The 16,057-nt window shown below is 43.5% G+C and overlaps 1 long non-coding RNA gene across 1 annotated transcript; it reads left to right on the top strand.

Annotated features, from left to right (window-relative positions):
- Positions 1–447: 447 nt before the first annotated feature.
- LOC137404426 (uncharacterized) lies at positions 448–3,354 on the top strand. Its single transcript, XR_010979684.1, has 2 exons — positions 448–567; positions 2,446–3,354. It is a non-coding gene; the product is annotated as an uncharacterized lncRNA (long non-coding RNA).
- The last annotated feature ends 12,703 nt before the right edge of the window (positions 3,355–16,057 follow it).

Raw genomic sequence — 16,057 nt, 5'->3', positions numbered from 1 at the left:
ACTAGCTATATCAATAATTGTAGATCTTTTCAATTACTGACAGTGTGGTCCTGGTTCTGCTCAAGAACAAGTTTTCATCAGTAGCTGTATCAGCTCAGAATTCTCTAAAATGTTCTTGTTGCAACTTGATGTCTAGCTGTCCTGCACTGCATGCTGTTAAAAGAGCTTTAACATCTGTTGATCTGTCACCTGGATTGTTGATAATGAAGGAGATATTGGCACTGGAAACCCGTATGGCAATATCAACCAAACCTCTCACATTCACCTTAACTGGGTTTGTTTGTTTTATTACTACCCAGTGTTACATAAAACTAATACAGGAAATATTTGCATTTATCAATGACTTTTCATCTCTGATTAAGTTTTACATAGTATGCCTTTTAGCTTTAGGAGATACAACTTGGAATTATTCTTCTATGTGAAAATGATATTTTTTCACTCATTTTAGATCTTCAACAAACTTAAGAGAAATACCACCTTCTCCATGCAATTGTGGCTTTATGTCTGAAGACTTTCTCAAGACTACCGTAGTATGCTTTGATTTACTAGAAGCTTATAATGTGACTGGTGAGTGTGTAGGCCTTCGTCTATTTTTATTTGTATTTATGTTGGCGGATTAGTGTTGATTTAGCAGTTAAAAATTTAGCATACATAGTAGGTACTAGTTTTATAGTTAAATCCATAGAGTTATCTCCCCTAGAGTGATAACTGTGCCTTCAACAACACGAGCGTTTCCGGTGCCAACAAGAAGCGTTTAGGCCACGCCCCTTTTTTGTGCTAGTCAGTCGTAGTGTTTGCCAGAACAATAACATCAGCCATGAGAATGATCATGAATTTCCACAGTTAGGATAGTAATTATTGCTCATATAAAAGAAATGATGATTAAAAGTTTATTACTCTTATATATGCTTTTTATTTAAAGCAATTCAATACCTAGATGCCTTGCAAAGGCACTGAATAGATAGTGTTAAGTAAGTGAGTTAATGCAATCAGTTACTCCAATAATATACAGCCCCCACACATGGGGGGGCTGTATATCATTGGTTGCTCATAGATAAGATAGATAGTCATACTGGGGTTGTATTACATTGGTGTGATGGAAAGCTAATCGACTGCCATCAACTGAAAGTATTGACATTGTATGGTGATAGAGTGATTCATTGACACCACAGTTCACAAATGGCCCTTGCATGTAATATTAGATTTCAATACATATCAATCAAACACATAGACTAGCTTGAAGCAAACTAGATGTCCACTAGTTAGTGGACATCTTTGCTTGATGTAAGCAAGCAAAAAGTTTGAAAGTTAGAGTTATTGTGTCAATGTGTTATTGTCAATGTTGTTATATGTTAAATAAAAACAAATTATACTAAATTATAATTATTTAAAAATAAAATAGACTTTTTTATTACTTTATTTATTAAATAATTTATTGTAATCATAGCTAAACAGATTATATTTAGCCATTACTTAAAATTAATTAATTTAATTAATTAAAATTATATAATTCATTTCCATATTATTTCTATTTCCATAAAATTTCCATAATTCATTTCCATATTATTTCCATTTCCATCATTCATTTCTATATTATTTTCATTTCCATAACATTTCCACAATTCATTTCCATATTATTTCCACTTCCAAAAAAAAGTTGCATAATTAATTCCCATAATAATTCCATTTCCATAACATTTCCATAATTCATTTATATATTATTTCCAATTCCATAAAATTTCCATAATTCATTTCCATATTATTTCTATTTCCATATTTCTAAAATAAAATTTTCATATCCATTTCCCTAAAATTATGGAAATATTTGTTTATGGAAATGGATATGGAAAAGTAAACATTTCCATAATATGTTTAGCGATCCCTGGTAGGTATTGAATTGCTTTAAATAATAAGCATATATTATAGTAATAAACTATAATCATCATTTCTTTAATATGAGCATTAATTACTATCTTAACTGGAAATTCATGATCCTTGTTTAACCATTCTCATGACTGATGTTATTGATCTAGTCAATCACTACGACTGACTAGCACAAAAAGGGGGCGTAGCCGAAACGCTCCTTGTTGGCACCGGAAACGCTCTATAGTTATCACTCTAGGGGGAGATAACTCTATGGTTAGACCCTTGGCTATACACATTACATATTACAAGGATTATAGGTACATATTTGGTACTAGTTTTATACATGCATAAAGTCGAGTATATTTCATTGAGTCGAGTAGACAACCCCTTTATTTAGAATTGATTTGTAAAAGCTTTATAATTCCTATTTGATAGCCTACCCCGTTTTGAAGTAGTAATAAAATATTTTTGATACAGAGGTAGTGCAAAAATATGGATTATAAGGTTTACTTCTGTAAGGTCAATTATAACATTATATTAATTAGTTGCATACTTTCTGCTGCTTGACTATTATTGTAGATCCGTCTGGACACAGTACCATTATTGTAAAGGAAGGACAAATCCGACGTGTCAATTACCAATAGTCCAGAAACTACCAATAGTCCAGATACTACCACTTTAAACCTCAACTACCAAGAACGAACAATGATTCTTATACAATTATTTTCAATCCGACTATGGAAGCCAGATTACACTGACATCACCACACGGAATGTGTACCACAAATTATTATACTCTACCTGTCTATATATACATATATACCTTTTTTATTCTTTACTATTCTGGGACAGAATGGGTCTCTAAGCTATATGTAGAGCTAGAGACTCGTTGGCTGGGGAGATGTGAAGCGCCCAGCATTTGTAATCTTCAGTTACACAGCCCATGAATACCTGTCATTATGAGACAAAGGAACTCATAATGTTATTCAACTTCTATATTAGTATTTATGCATCCTGTCCTAAGAGTATTATACACCTCTTACGGAGCCACTCATACCCTTTTATTTAACCATTTTTGATATGATTAAGAAACAGCTTTCTGGACTCTTGGTAGCCTGACACACCGATTTGTTATTCCACCTTCCTAGCACCTGCTATTTTACTGCACAGCATAAATGTTATCTGCTTCTTTGTACTTACTCGCTTACTGCCTAGGAAGTTTTGCAGCGCCCAATCGTCTGTGATCTACGGATTTGACGGTTGCCTGACTGATTAGGCAAACGTATATGAGCCTGTGTAGATCAGAAACAATTCGAATTCCATATTTTACTCACGCTCTAGGTATTACTCTGCTCTTGTATTACTTTTTATATTTTTAGACTTGCGCAATTAGCATCAGCCATTGATTTGATTAGCCTTCATATATTTTATGTTTTATTGCCTTTTCTATTGAAAGTTTGAATTTTTAATAAATATAATCTGTTTTTAAGTTTTCAGCTAAAACAAACCAGTCTAATTCTCAGCATTAAATCTACACCTCGTATACAGTCCTCTAAATTCGCAAATGATAAACCAACTACTTGAACCACCAATCCAGCACTTACAGTTAATAATCCTTAAAACAGAGGATCATTACAATTATAGGTACATATTTGGTACTAGTTTTATAGTTAGATCCTTGATTGTAAACATTACATTACATAGTACATTGGTTTACAGTGCAAACTTTTGTGTGTCCAAAGTGCCACAATCTGGTTCAACCTGATGGTGGAGATGTAGGAGTTCTGAATATGGGAGATTTTGTTATCACCCATAAGCTGCTACGTCACTATCTAAAACTGTTTATTACAGCAGGGTAAGTTGAATCCTTTGTGTATGTGTTTAATTCCAGGTGCGTTCTCTTTTTTTCATATATTTCAATTTCTAAGCTTTTCTTATGATTTTAAAGGGTAGAATTATGAAGACATTAAAACACGAATTATGTTGAATACATACCAATGGTAAATTTTAACTCAGTTAGTCTCTTGGTTAGTCACTGACTAACTGATAATACTCACCTCTACATCACTGATACATACATTATGTTAGGCGGTTTTTATGACTACGTTTTTAGAATGACATTACATGGCTTTTATAAATTTGCCACATGGAGTTGCTGGGAATTGGGACAATCAGCATCTCCAAAGTATCATCAGCTGAGAATGTCTTGGAACTCCTTCATTCGTCTTTTGCCATCAAACAAGTACTTTTCCTGTCCTCTTTGCACTACTTCTCCCAACATAATAATTTGTAATGGCCTCACTCTTGGATTTAAAAAGCTGCACCGAATTCCTGTGGAGAGGACAGAGATGGAAGGAGAACTTTTAGATGGCTGCGGGTAAGGCTAATTAAATTAGAGTAGCTTTTCCTTGATAAAGACCAAGCATCGGTTTCTTTCACATAGATTGGAATGGGTGGTAATTGTAAAAAAGTCTATATTCATTTCTTATCTGTTAGACTCTGGTTTTACTACAGGTCTGCAAGCACACATGTAATTCCAAGTAAGGTGGCTCGGGCAGCAATAATGTCTGTAATAAAGAAAAAGGACTTTGATGCTGAAAATGTACAGGAGGTAAATATGTCTGATTAAGATAACCATTTGTAGCTTCACTGCAGCTTGCCCACTTATTTGGTTACACGAGCATATTATCATATACCAAATGACACTTGTGTAACCGGGGCATTACCCATTATGATTAGATTCCGTAAACTTAACAATACTCTAGCACAATATTGAGATTTAAATTTTAATTATTACTCACCAAAGCATGTTCTATCTTTAACTCATTCGCACCCGCCGAATTTCTAGGCGATTAGCCCCAGATACCGCTAATTTTTTAGAAAATTGTCTTAACTCAACTTACTACTACAGGAGACAGACTTGAGATACTTTATTCAATCAAATTTCAAAAGAACCAACCAAGTCTCTTCTTTCAAAATATATTACATTCATATAGACACCTTGTATCCCTTTTATGTAGATCCGTGCCTCAAAGAAGGTAGTTTCAGGAAATTTCCAATTTTGAAAAAATTGTCATTTGCTGAAACAAAGTTAGATTTGCACCATAAAAATTACAAAATATACAAAATTTGACTGAAATTACTTATTTATTACAGACAATACATATTTATGATTATTATTTATACATTTGCAGTTAGTCATGAACATAAAAATCATGAAACTCTAACTTCAAACTTTTACTCACGAGCATCATTCTTCAAACAAAATCATAGCAAATCTATATGCCAATATAACTAAAATAAAACATCATGAAAATGTTTCAAAAAATACAAATATGTTCAATAACTCTGTTCTTGACTTTTCAGACTTCATAGATAGCTCTAAGAATCAATATGATTCTATCGAAACTGAAAGATAACGTTAGTCCGACTACGGCTGGCAGCGTGAAGAGTGTGTTAGATCCTGCGACCAACACGTAGAGGCGACTAGGTCGGCTTACTCTACCGGTCTGCATTCACTCTTCACAGGGGCTGTGTAAGGGTTGCCCGTGACCAACACGCGGAGGCGACTAGGTCGACTTACACCACCGGTCCACATCAACCACCTTACAACAGGAATTGCTCCCTGAGTGGTACTATACTAGTTCGACAAGGTCGACCTGAGGTCGACGGGGTCGACAGTGTTTCTGTGGCTTTACTCCCAAAGCACAGTCCATAGACTGAGTCTTGGAGTAAAGTAAGTGCTCGGTGTGGTTCTGCTATTGCGCAAGTAACAGAAGAGTATGGTTCCAAATGCAAGGCATATATTGAACAACGTAAATGAGCCGAGGCTCTGCCTTAAATACAGCTGAATATGCAAAGAAGGTAGCAAGGGCCAGCCTCCTTTAGGGGCGTGGTTACATAAATGAAAAAGAGAATACAACTCCAAATGTTATAAAGAAAAAAAGGAGATGGCAACATACGTTTCCATCACACCCGCCGCCCCTATAGACGACCATCGGCTATATAAAACAAACCAAAAAGAAAAGAAAAATAAAATAATATGAGAGAACACCAACTAACTAAAACATACCAAGAAAAATAGGGATAAACAATGTCTTTCGGTCGCATCTTCTATGGGGTCGACATTCGGTTCGCCAGGTCTTCTAGACGGCGAGCCGTCCGTCTGAGATTGGAGGCCTCTTCCCGCAAGACGTCCACTGTGACTCGGGGTCGAATATCCCCCAGTCGGCTCTGGACGCTTCCGACCGTGGTTAGTTTCCTGGGAGCTGGGATCGGCCGTTCTACCTTGAGCGGACTACACCACTTTTTCTTCGGGGGAGAGGGAAAGGGCGCCTGGGGCCCTCTTCGCACAGGCGGCTTCGCTTTAACTGGCCCGTAGGGTGTGGGTTTCTCGAATGCCGGGGGGTTAGTCAGTTGGACCTTCTGGCTCCATGCGGGGTAGCTAGTGCGGTCGACTTCATAAATAGTGATGCCCTTTCCGCCGTGGGCTTTTCGTGTCTCTGCATCTCTGATTCGTGACTGATGTTTCGCGATAGTGTCTCGGGAAGAGGAATTCCTCCCACATTTACAAAAAAATCTAGTGAAATGCTGCGCGATATGTATCCGGCGCCGTCGGGGGGTAGACAATAGCTGCTGACACAGTGGGCAGTTAACACCATTTTCCCGGCATAATCTTAAGATCTTCCTGGCCGTCTCTTCAGAGATCCACTTGGTCGGCAGGTGGGAGAGTGGAGAGGAATCCTCTTTCACTGAGTCTGACTCCGTGTCGTCCAGGGTTTCGTTAGGAGCTGGGTGGAGCTCCAGTGGAATGATCAATTCGGATAATAGCGGCAAGGCTCCGATGATTGGAGAAGCCTTCTTTACTGTCTCTTTCGTTACTTCCATAGTTAGAGGAGGTGCAGATGTATACGCTTCGAGTTGACAGCAAGCAATGAGCGCGCTCTCTCTGGTGTCCAAGATGGCCGCCCTCTGACCTTGACCTCTGGTGGCTTCTCCTGATTGGACGGCGCTGGTATCATAGTCGGCTAAATACGCAGGAGGCTTTCTTATTCGTTGGGGCCGTGATGTGTTCCCAGCCCCGGTGTTACTAGTCTGGGCTCCTATATTTCCCGTGGTTCTTACCTCCTCGGTCGTCAATACGCAGCCAGGGTCGGGGTCAGCCCTCGAGTTAGGGTTGCGTTCCCCTGGAGAGACCAAGGAATCTTCGCCGGGAAACCGAAGTGATTCCAATCTTCCCGGCGATTGGAGTATTGGTAACTCCATTAGTCGGCTAGGCAGGAGTGATTCTAGAATAACGGCATCCGCATTATTGTTTCCTCGTGAGACTCGTCTCCGGGGGTGATCTCTCATGTTAGGACGTTGGGCAGGCTCGACTTCAACTGGGGCTCGTCTTTGTTGCACCGGACTAGGGCGACAGAGCCTTAACCTTCCTTCAGCTTGAGTGGATCGCTGTCCATACCTTTCTATTTCGTAAGTATGATTTTCGTGACTCCTTAGTACGCGATAGGGTCCCACATACTTGGCCGCTAATTTTGGATTTTCCCCTTTTCTCCGCCGCTTGCTTAGTAACCATACGAGGTCACCCTCATTGAATAGCGGAGGCTCTCTCACATCGGTTGACACAATTTCTTTCTGTCTATCTCGGAGGAGAGTATGGGCTTGCATCAACCGGTCGTGAACAGTCTGGACATACTCGTGTATGCTTGTAAATGATTCCAGCCTGTTTCTATACAGCAACTGGTCAGGAAGACGAAGCTCTCGACCCAACATCAAGTAATTGGGTGTTTCCTTAGTGGCGGAGTGCGGTAAACCTCGCAGCGTCCGCATGATTTGTGGCAGTAACTGATCCCAATCTTCTTGTCCTCTGCCCAGTAAGAGGGCTTGTAGGGAGTCACCCAGTACACGATTATTTCTTTCAACCACACCATTCCCTTCGGGGTGGTACGGAGTGGTCCTAGATTTGTCGACTCCCACAAGTCACATAGCTCTTGGAATAAAGAGGACTCGAATTGGCTCCCCTGGTCGGTGTGGATAATTTCGGGCAGACCGAAGTAGCTGAATATTCTCTCGTCCAAGACCTGAGCTACCGTTGGGGCTGTAGCGTCGGGGATGGCTAAGGCATCTGACCACCGAGTGAAATGGTCAGTGAGCACCAACACCCAGCTATTTCCTCGAGGGGTCTGAGGTAGGGGTCCCACCAAGTCTACGGCTAGGCGTTGCCATGGCCTCCCGGCGTACAGCCGTTGTCTGTTCCCGGAGGTCCGGCCTTTTCCCGTCTTGGCCCTCTGGCAAACTTCACAAGAGAGAACTGCCCTCCGGATATCTCCAGCCATGCCCGGCCAGTACCAGTCCAGTTGGACGCGTTTCAGGGTCCTCTCCACACCGCAGTGCGTTTGTTCGTGGGCTTTCCACAGGATTTCCTGTCTCAGCGTTTGCGGGCATACCACCACCACCCTTTCTCGCCCATTCTGAATGAGATGAAGGGTCAATACACCTGACTCGTCGAGCTGGAGCTGGTGGAACATCCGGGCCAATCGCTGCAGCTCGGGGCTGCCTACTTGCAGCACGGCCTCTTCTATTCTCTTCCGGTTCCTGACGGCCTGGTAAATTATCCCTAGGTCGGTAGCGGGTCTCTGTTGTAATGCCCGTACTTCATCTAGCGAAGTCTGCACCACTGTCAACCGTTCTGGGACCTTTGGGACCGTGCTTTCACCAGCTCCCTCAACGACTCCGGTTTCACCTGCCATCTGGATGGCCCGTGACCGAGGGTCTTGAAGCCTTCTGGGAGGGTCGTCCAACACTCCTGGTGACCCCGCACCGCCTGGCAGCCGTACTGGAACTGGGCTGGCTGGTGTGGGAATCGGGAGGCCGGGCCTTGAGGCATGTCCGCTGCTGGGTAGTCGAGGCCATTCGTCTTCATCCAACTGGCGGGCGTTGGGACTGGGTGTTCCTGTACCTCCTGGTGGCTGTACCGGAACCTGGTCCACCGGTACAGTAGTTTCCCAATTTGTTCCTGGGGTTACTAGAGAGTCACACACTTGTGACCTAGTTGGCCCCTGATCCCGCTTCTCAATGGCAGCACACTGCCGGCAGTCGATGCACTGTCGTCGACTCAATCTATCGGCGTTACCGTGCTTAACACCTTTTCGATGGATAATTCGGTACTTGTGCTCGGCCAGGCTCTCCAGCCACCGGGCCACCTGGCAAGAGGGTTCCTTCCTCCGGTGCAACCAAACCAAGGAGGCATGATCGGTCCGGATCGTAAATTCTCTGCCATATAGGTAGGGCCGGAAATGTCGGACAGCCAGCACAACTGCCAGCAGCTCTCTTCTAGTCACGCAGTAGTTGCGTTCGGCGGAGGAGAGGGTCTTGCTATAGTAGGCTATAGGTCGCTCCTTGCCTTGCTGGACCTGGGATAGCACAGCCCCGGTCCCTACGTTACTAGCATCGGTATCGAGCACGTAGGGCAAGGAGGGATCGGGATATGCCAGTACTGGAGCGTGCGTCAGTGACCACTTGAGCCTAAGGAAAGCTTCCTGTTCCTCTTCCTCCCACTTCCAGAGGACCCCTTCGCTTGTCAACAAGGTGAGAGGTTTGGCGATCGAGGCGTAGTCAGGTACGTATCGGTGATAGTACCCAGTGGTACCCAAGTATGACCTTAACTGCGTCACATCCTGGGGTGCTGCCCATCCACTGATGGCCTGAATCTTCTCAGGGTCGGTAGCCACTCCAGTGTCGCTGACTATGTGGCCCAGGTACTTAACTTGGGTCTGGAACAGACTGCATTTAGAGGGCTTTAGTTTCAGCCCGGCCTGTCTCAATCGCTCCAACACCTCTGCCAGCCTAGTTACATGACTAGAGAAGTCTGCCGACATGACGATGATGTCATCCAGGTACAACAGCAAGGTTTTCCAGTGTAGCCCTTGGAGGACGCGTTTCATTAGCCGCTGGAAGGTCGCCGGGGCGGAGGTCAGTCCAAAGGGGAGCACCTTCCACCTCCATAACCCACTGCGTGTGGCGAACGCTGACCGTTCCTGGGCCTCGGCGGAGAGGGGTACCTGCCAGTATCCGCTCATCATGTCCAAGGTACTGAAAAACCTGCTGTCGGACAAGGCGTCCAAACTCTCGTCAATCCGGGGGAGGGGGTAGGCGTCCTGGCGAGTGACACTATTGAGTTTTCTATAGTCTACACACAATCGCCACGCCCCGTCCTTCTTCCTCACCAAGACCACCGGAGAGCTCCAGGCCCCGTGAGTGGGCTCAATCATGCCTTGTTTCTCCAGGGCCGAAACCTGTCGCTCGATTTCGGCTTCTTTCTCGTGTCCTACTCGATATGGGTGTTGACGGATGGGTTGCGCCTCTGGAAGGAGGGGGATCTCGTGCTGTACCAGGGTGGTACGCCCCACGTCCTTGCTTCCTTGGCTGAATACATCCGCATAACGGACCAAAAGGTCTTCCATCCTTCGGTGCTCGGTAGGGGACGAGCAATGTGGCGCCGCCTGTTGGAGCAAGTCTAGCATGTGGGGAGGTACGCTGGAAGCAGAAGGGGGAGGTTCCTTAGAAATCTCGGCCTCTCCTCTCGCTGTCCAGGGGACCCCTATTTCGTCCGGCCCGACTCCAGTGTATTGTCCCACGACCGTCCCTGCCGTCACGCTGACTGGATGGTCGGTGGGATTCATGCAGCGGATGGCCACTCTCCCCTTCTCACCGGGTTGATGTAGGCTGGCGGCCACCATATAACCGTTTCTTATTCCCTCGATTAACCCGACTGGTTGATAGGATGAGGACGTGAGACGTCCGGCAACCAAGACCTCAGTTCGAGGGGGAAGCGTTGTGGCTCGCATTATTTGAACTCTACTTGTCAGAGGTCGACCCTCTCGGTCAGTGCAAGTCAACTTCTGCCCATTTAACACCAACGTGGGTTGCTGAAAGTTCATCTCACAGTGGTGGTCGACCAAGAAGGGCATGCCCAGGATGGCGTCCTCCTTCAAGGCACACACCACGAGAGATACAGTAACCTGGACACTCCTGACTCTGACTGGGAGAGTGATGAGTCCGTGAAACTGCAGCCGGGTACCATCTGCCATCCGTCCATAGTCTTCCCGAACCTCTAATTGGCTTTTGACATCCTTGGGTAAGCGCTCAAAGACATGTCGTCCCAACAGATTAGAGGTGCATCCGGTGTCCACGAGAAACTGGACGGGCTGACCTCCGATGCGACGTGGCAAGAAATAGCTGCTATTATGCGGCTTCCATGATTCGTCTCCGTGAGTTCGTCTGGCTTTGCTCATTCTCTGGGGGCCTTTTTTGGAAGGCCGAGACGGCTTTGGCCAGACGTACGTTTCTTCCTTGGCTTCTGAGGGTGGGAGACCTGCACACTTAGGTAAGGGTTGATACTGGTTATGCAAGGGGACCGGTGGCGAGCAGGGGGGGAGCCTGTGTCGCCTAGTCCGTCGTGGCCGTTGCCACTGGCCTTGCAGGGGTGTATTCGATCCACAGTCAGTACTTCCCCCTACTGCTGTGGATGGGAACCGTTTCCCGACCTCGTGGCTTAAGGTGGTCGTCCTTGGGAGACTTGAGGGCACCGGCGTTGGGTGTGCCCTGTCTGGCCGCAACCCCAACAATTCGGTCCCCTTTTCTCCACTCCCCGTTGTCTCAACAGATTCCCTTCCCTTAGTCCATCCGCTAATCCTTTTATAGCCATCAGGACGTCATTCAGGGTGGCTGATGGGGGATCCGAGTGAACGGGGGCGACTGTAGCAGGGGTAGCCTCCTCCTCCTCCACTGTCATTATTATGGGTCGGGCACCAGGCCGAGGAAGAGTGGGCTGAATTTGCAGGAACTCATTCCCTGCCTGCACTGCTTCCTCCAAGCTCTGGGCCTTCATTGCCAAAAGATGGCGTTGGAGGGGCGTGTTTCCCAGGGTCAGGGAAAACGCATCCATGGCCATACTGGATTGGTAGGAGTCTAGAAGGTCAGCGTATGCTATCTTCACCAGACGCTCCATTTCTGTTGCGTGTTCTTGGAGGCTCGTCTTTGGTTCCCTCTTGAGGTGGAGCCTACTCTTAGCCTCTCTCGGGGAGAGCCCGTACTTTGTGCGTAAAGCCGAGAAGATGGAGGCAGGCGAGTCTCCTCGACTACAGCTTCTGGCTCCCTCCTTCAATGTCTCACGCAGGTGGAGGAGAGTGGCCTTCTCACTCCACTCATTAGCTTCCGCAACCTCCTCGAACTGGGAGATGAACAACTCTACATCTTCACTCCCATCGAACTTCGGTGGCTTGAAGCTAGCTTCCTCCTTAGGTATTTGTAAGGCTCTAGTAATAGCCTCTGTCAGTTGACCAATCTGGTCGACATGGTGTAACTCTGCCTCAGCCAGATCTCTGGTAGCACTCCGTCGGCTGCTTGGCATGGTTACAAGGGTTATCTTAGAAGTCCGTGGTCAAATCCCACTGCTGCCACCAGTGTGTTAGATCCTGCGACCAACACGTAGAGGCGACTAGGTCGGCTTACTCTACCGGTCTGCATTCACTCTTCACAGGGGCTGTGTAAGGGTTGCCCGTGACCAACACGCGGAGGCGACTAGGTCGACTTACACCACCGGTCCACATCAACCACCTTACAACAGGAATTGCTCCCTGAGTGGTACTATACTAGTTCGACAAGGTCGACCTGAGGTCGACGGGGTCGACAGTGTTTCTGTGGCTTTACTCCCAAAGCACAGTCCATAGACTGAGTCTTGGAGTAAAGTAAGTGCTCGGTGTGGTTCTGCTATTGCGCAAGTAACAGAAGAGTATGGTTCCAAATGCAAGGCATATATTGAACAACGTAAATGAGCCGAGGCTCTGCCTTAAATACAGCTGAATATGCAAATAAGGTAGCAAGGGCCAGCCTCCTTTAGGGACGTGGTTACATAAATGAAAAAGAGAATACAACTCCAAATGTTATAAAGAAAAAAAAGGAGATGGCAACATACGTTTCCATCACAAGAGTGCATTTTTTATCTAGCATAACGATTCAAATTGGCAAAATTAAAAGTTAATAAAAACTTTGAAACACAAAAAAAAATGTTTTGATTTGATTTATGCAGTCTTTCAATGTCTTACCACTTCTGAATCTGCATATTTACTTCTGGAGTAGAAAAAAAATTATCACGAACGATAAAATTTCGAGTCGGCATGATGATTTCCGGTTGTGGTAGAAACTGAGATGGGTGTACTAATTTGGTTATAACTTTTGCTGGAGACGTCATAGAGGCAAATTTTTAAGTTTGTCTGATTGGCCAGAAACTTTTCTTTCTAACTAATCCAAAATATTTTTTATAGTTTAAAAATAACGATGCAAGGAGTTGGTAAATTTCAGACGCGAGTTAATTCGCGTTGGGTGCATAGCAACGCTATAAATATGCGAGTTAACTCGCGCCTGGGTGCGAATGAGTTAAAACTATCAGATAGAAAAAATGGAAAGTGCCATAAACTAAAAATTTTTTGCAGCTAAAAAGACTATCTGTAGCCCACTTTCCACCACTCATTCACGTAGCCATCTTCTTAGAGGCCAAAGAAAGACTTTATGATCATTGGCGAATTTTCTTAAAAGAACTGTGTAAAGACTCTCCAGCCGTGGGCATACAATGTGCAGCAGAAGAACTGGATACATCCTTGGAAACATTCTTTGAACTTAGAGGTATGACTGAATGATTAGAATCAAGAAAACAGGACAGCCACTCAATGTTGATTATGCGCTGTCAATCTCTGTTTTGCGATTCAATTGTCATGGTTCAGCACTAGTATATCGTATTATAAATTGTAAGGTTTGCGGTTTTTTGTTAATTTTGTGTCCTCGCTTAAACTTGATTATTTGACCTCCATTTAGTGTTTCTCGCAATGTTCAGATGATTTGTTTGTTATTTCTAGATTCCAAGAGTCTTTCAGCTATCAGATTCCTTAGCCCACTGCTGTATGATCTCTTGAAAGAAGCTACCGTCGAGGAGTTTAAGCTAATTAGACCCATTACAGATATCATCATACAAAGATTACAGTATATGCAGAATTATACGCCTCATGACCTAGAAGTCTTACCTCCTCAGCAAAAAGATCGTGAAGGAAGTTTTCCCGACTTACCCAAGTTAACAGTAAGGGGAACCTATGCTTTAGATAGGAAGAGGGAGTCAATCTGCTCCAAGATTGGAAAGCGGCAGAAAAATCTACTTCCTGGGGTGTTTCTTGTACACTGTCCACACGGTATGGTATCCAACTATGTTCAGGCCATGATTTACCAATACATATTATTATGCGCAAGATAAAAATTGTAATTTGTTTGCTTCTTTGCACTTAGCCTGTCTTGACAAACTGTTGTTTTTGCGGAGTTGTTCCCCCATCGACCGGGCGAGCAACATAACAGTTGTGTTGCTTGCTTGCTCGACGGGGGAACAACTCTGCAAAAACAACAGTTTGTCAAGACAGGCTACTTTGCACTCTGCTGTCTCATCATCTTCAGATTTTTACTCAAATGGTGAACCAGAGAGAGAGTGAATGAAGTTCATGATATGTTTAGTATCTTAGTATTTTGCATATCAGCTGATAGCTAAAAAATCTCCTCTAGACTTTGGTGTAATATTGGTAACTGTGAGATGAGTGATTTATTTTCATAGAGGAAACAATATACTCTACTTTCGGCAAAATATTGTCTTTTTTGTTTAAATAAACCGTACTTTGTGACCATTAATTTTGTGTCATTAAATTTTAGCTGTGTGCTATGGCTTTGAAATCATGGATAATCACGAGTCGCCCAACACCCCATTTACCGCTATTCGAACTAGATTCACAGCAGGTAGGTTATATTAGTTCTACATGTGGTTCTTAGGCAATTGTGTTGCCCTGAAAGACATAAGTGTGCCATGTGAAGGCCTTATCAAACTAGTAAGGTTAACAATATTATCACACTGTCAATCTTGAAAAGTGTGTAAACAAAATCACACTTGACTAGTATGCAGGGACTATTATAGCATGGTATGAATCATTAAACCATATTGGTCAATTCTTCAATTTTGCATTTCATTTGTTTATTGATGATTTGAAACAACAAATGATTTTACATCTAAGCATATATACTTATCATTTATTTCAGCTCCTGAGGTAGTAGTCTATGACAATGCCTGCAACTTGCATAAATATGCCATAAACAGAGATCCTGGGTTCTTTGCAAAGACAAATATTTTGGTGGATGGGTTTCATTGGGGTAATCACACAGGTTAGTATTCTCATTCTGTAAGATTTAAAACATGTCACTGAATAATTAATTATGGTTCCAGATTATATCTGGAAGACTATTGTTTTTGTCAGTCTTACATCTTTATTTTTATTTCATAAAACTTTAGCCTCAGTGATCTCAGAACTAGCCAGACCCTTGGGCTAGTACATGAACCTCTCCCCTTGATAATTGATTATTTTTTAGCAGAGACGGAAGGGGTCTCTGCAGCAGTATCGGCAGCCAAAAATTATCAGAAATTAAGTATCAGGAATCATTATTTGGGAATAAACTGTGTCATCAATCCTTTTTTCGAAGATGGCCTCAAAGTTTCAGTTGTAATTCCATTACTGGATAAGAGTTCATCTCTATGTTGCATCGCTTGAGTAATGGCTTGTTAAACTGCACAGAAAACCAGCCTGGAACCTAGACTTCTTGTTGGATATTATATTATTGGAAAGTAGAGTCTCTACTGTGGTGCAATGGGTATTGGCTTTGTCTCCAAGTGGAAAGTCGAGTTCAATCCTCAGAGTATTCATTTTGCCTACACATATATTCCCTTTCGTAATGCTCTCAATGTTATTGCAATAAATGCAGCTTTTACTCGTTGATTAAATTCAGTGGTATCTGGAAGCCTTTTGATTTTTGCGTAGGGAGATCAGTTATATCTAGTTTTGCATAGCGAAATTATACTTATTGACCGCCCACTTTCTGTTTCAAACGAAGTGTATTCCCAAGTAAATTGCAAAACTTTTTGGCCAAAGAGAAAGATTACATTATTCGTTGCATGTTAGCGGTGCTGTAAGTAGTAGGCTACGTTTATTTATCAGTAATAACAATCAGGTGTAGGTAATATAAATAATATATATATTCATAACTGTTACATGAGGATATGATTACTTTTTGTACAGGATGTACCACAGGATACAACTCAGGATGCTACATTC

The sequence above is a fragment of the Watersipora subatra genome, chromosome 9, assembly GCF_963576615.1.
Source record: "Watersipora subatra chromosome 9, tzWatSuba1.1, whole genome shotgun sequence".
Lineage (NCBI taxonomy): Eukaryota > Metazoa > Bryozoa > Gymnolaemata > Cheilostomatida > Watersiporidae > Watersipora > Watersipora subatra.
Note: the sequence above shows the minus strand (reverse complement) of the source record. Positions and strands in the feature narration are given on the sequence as shown.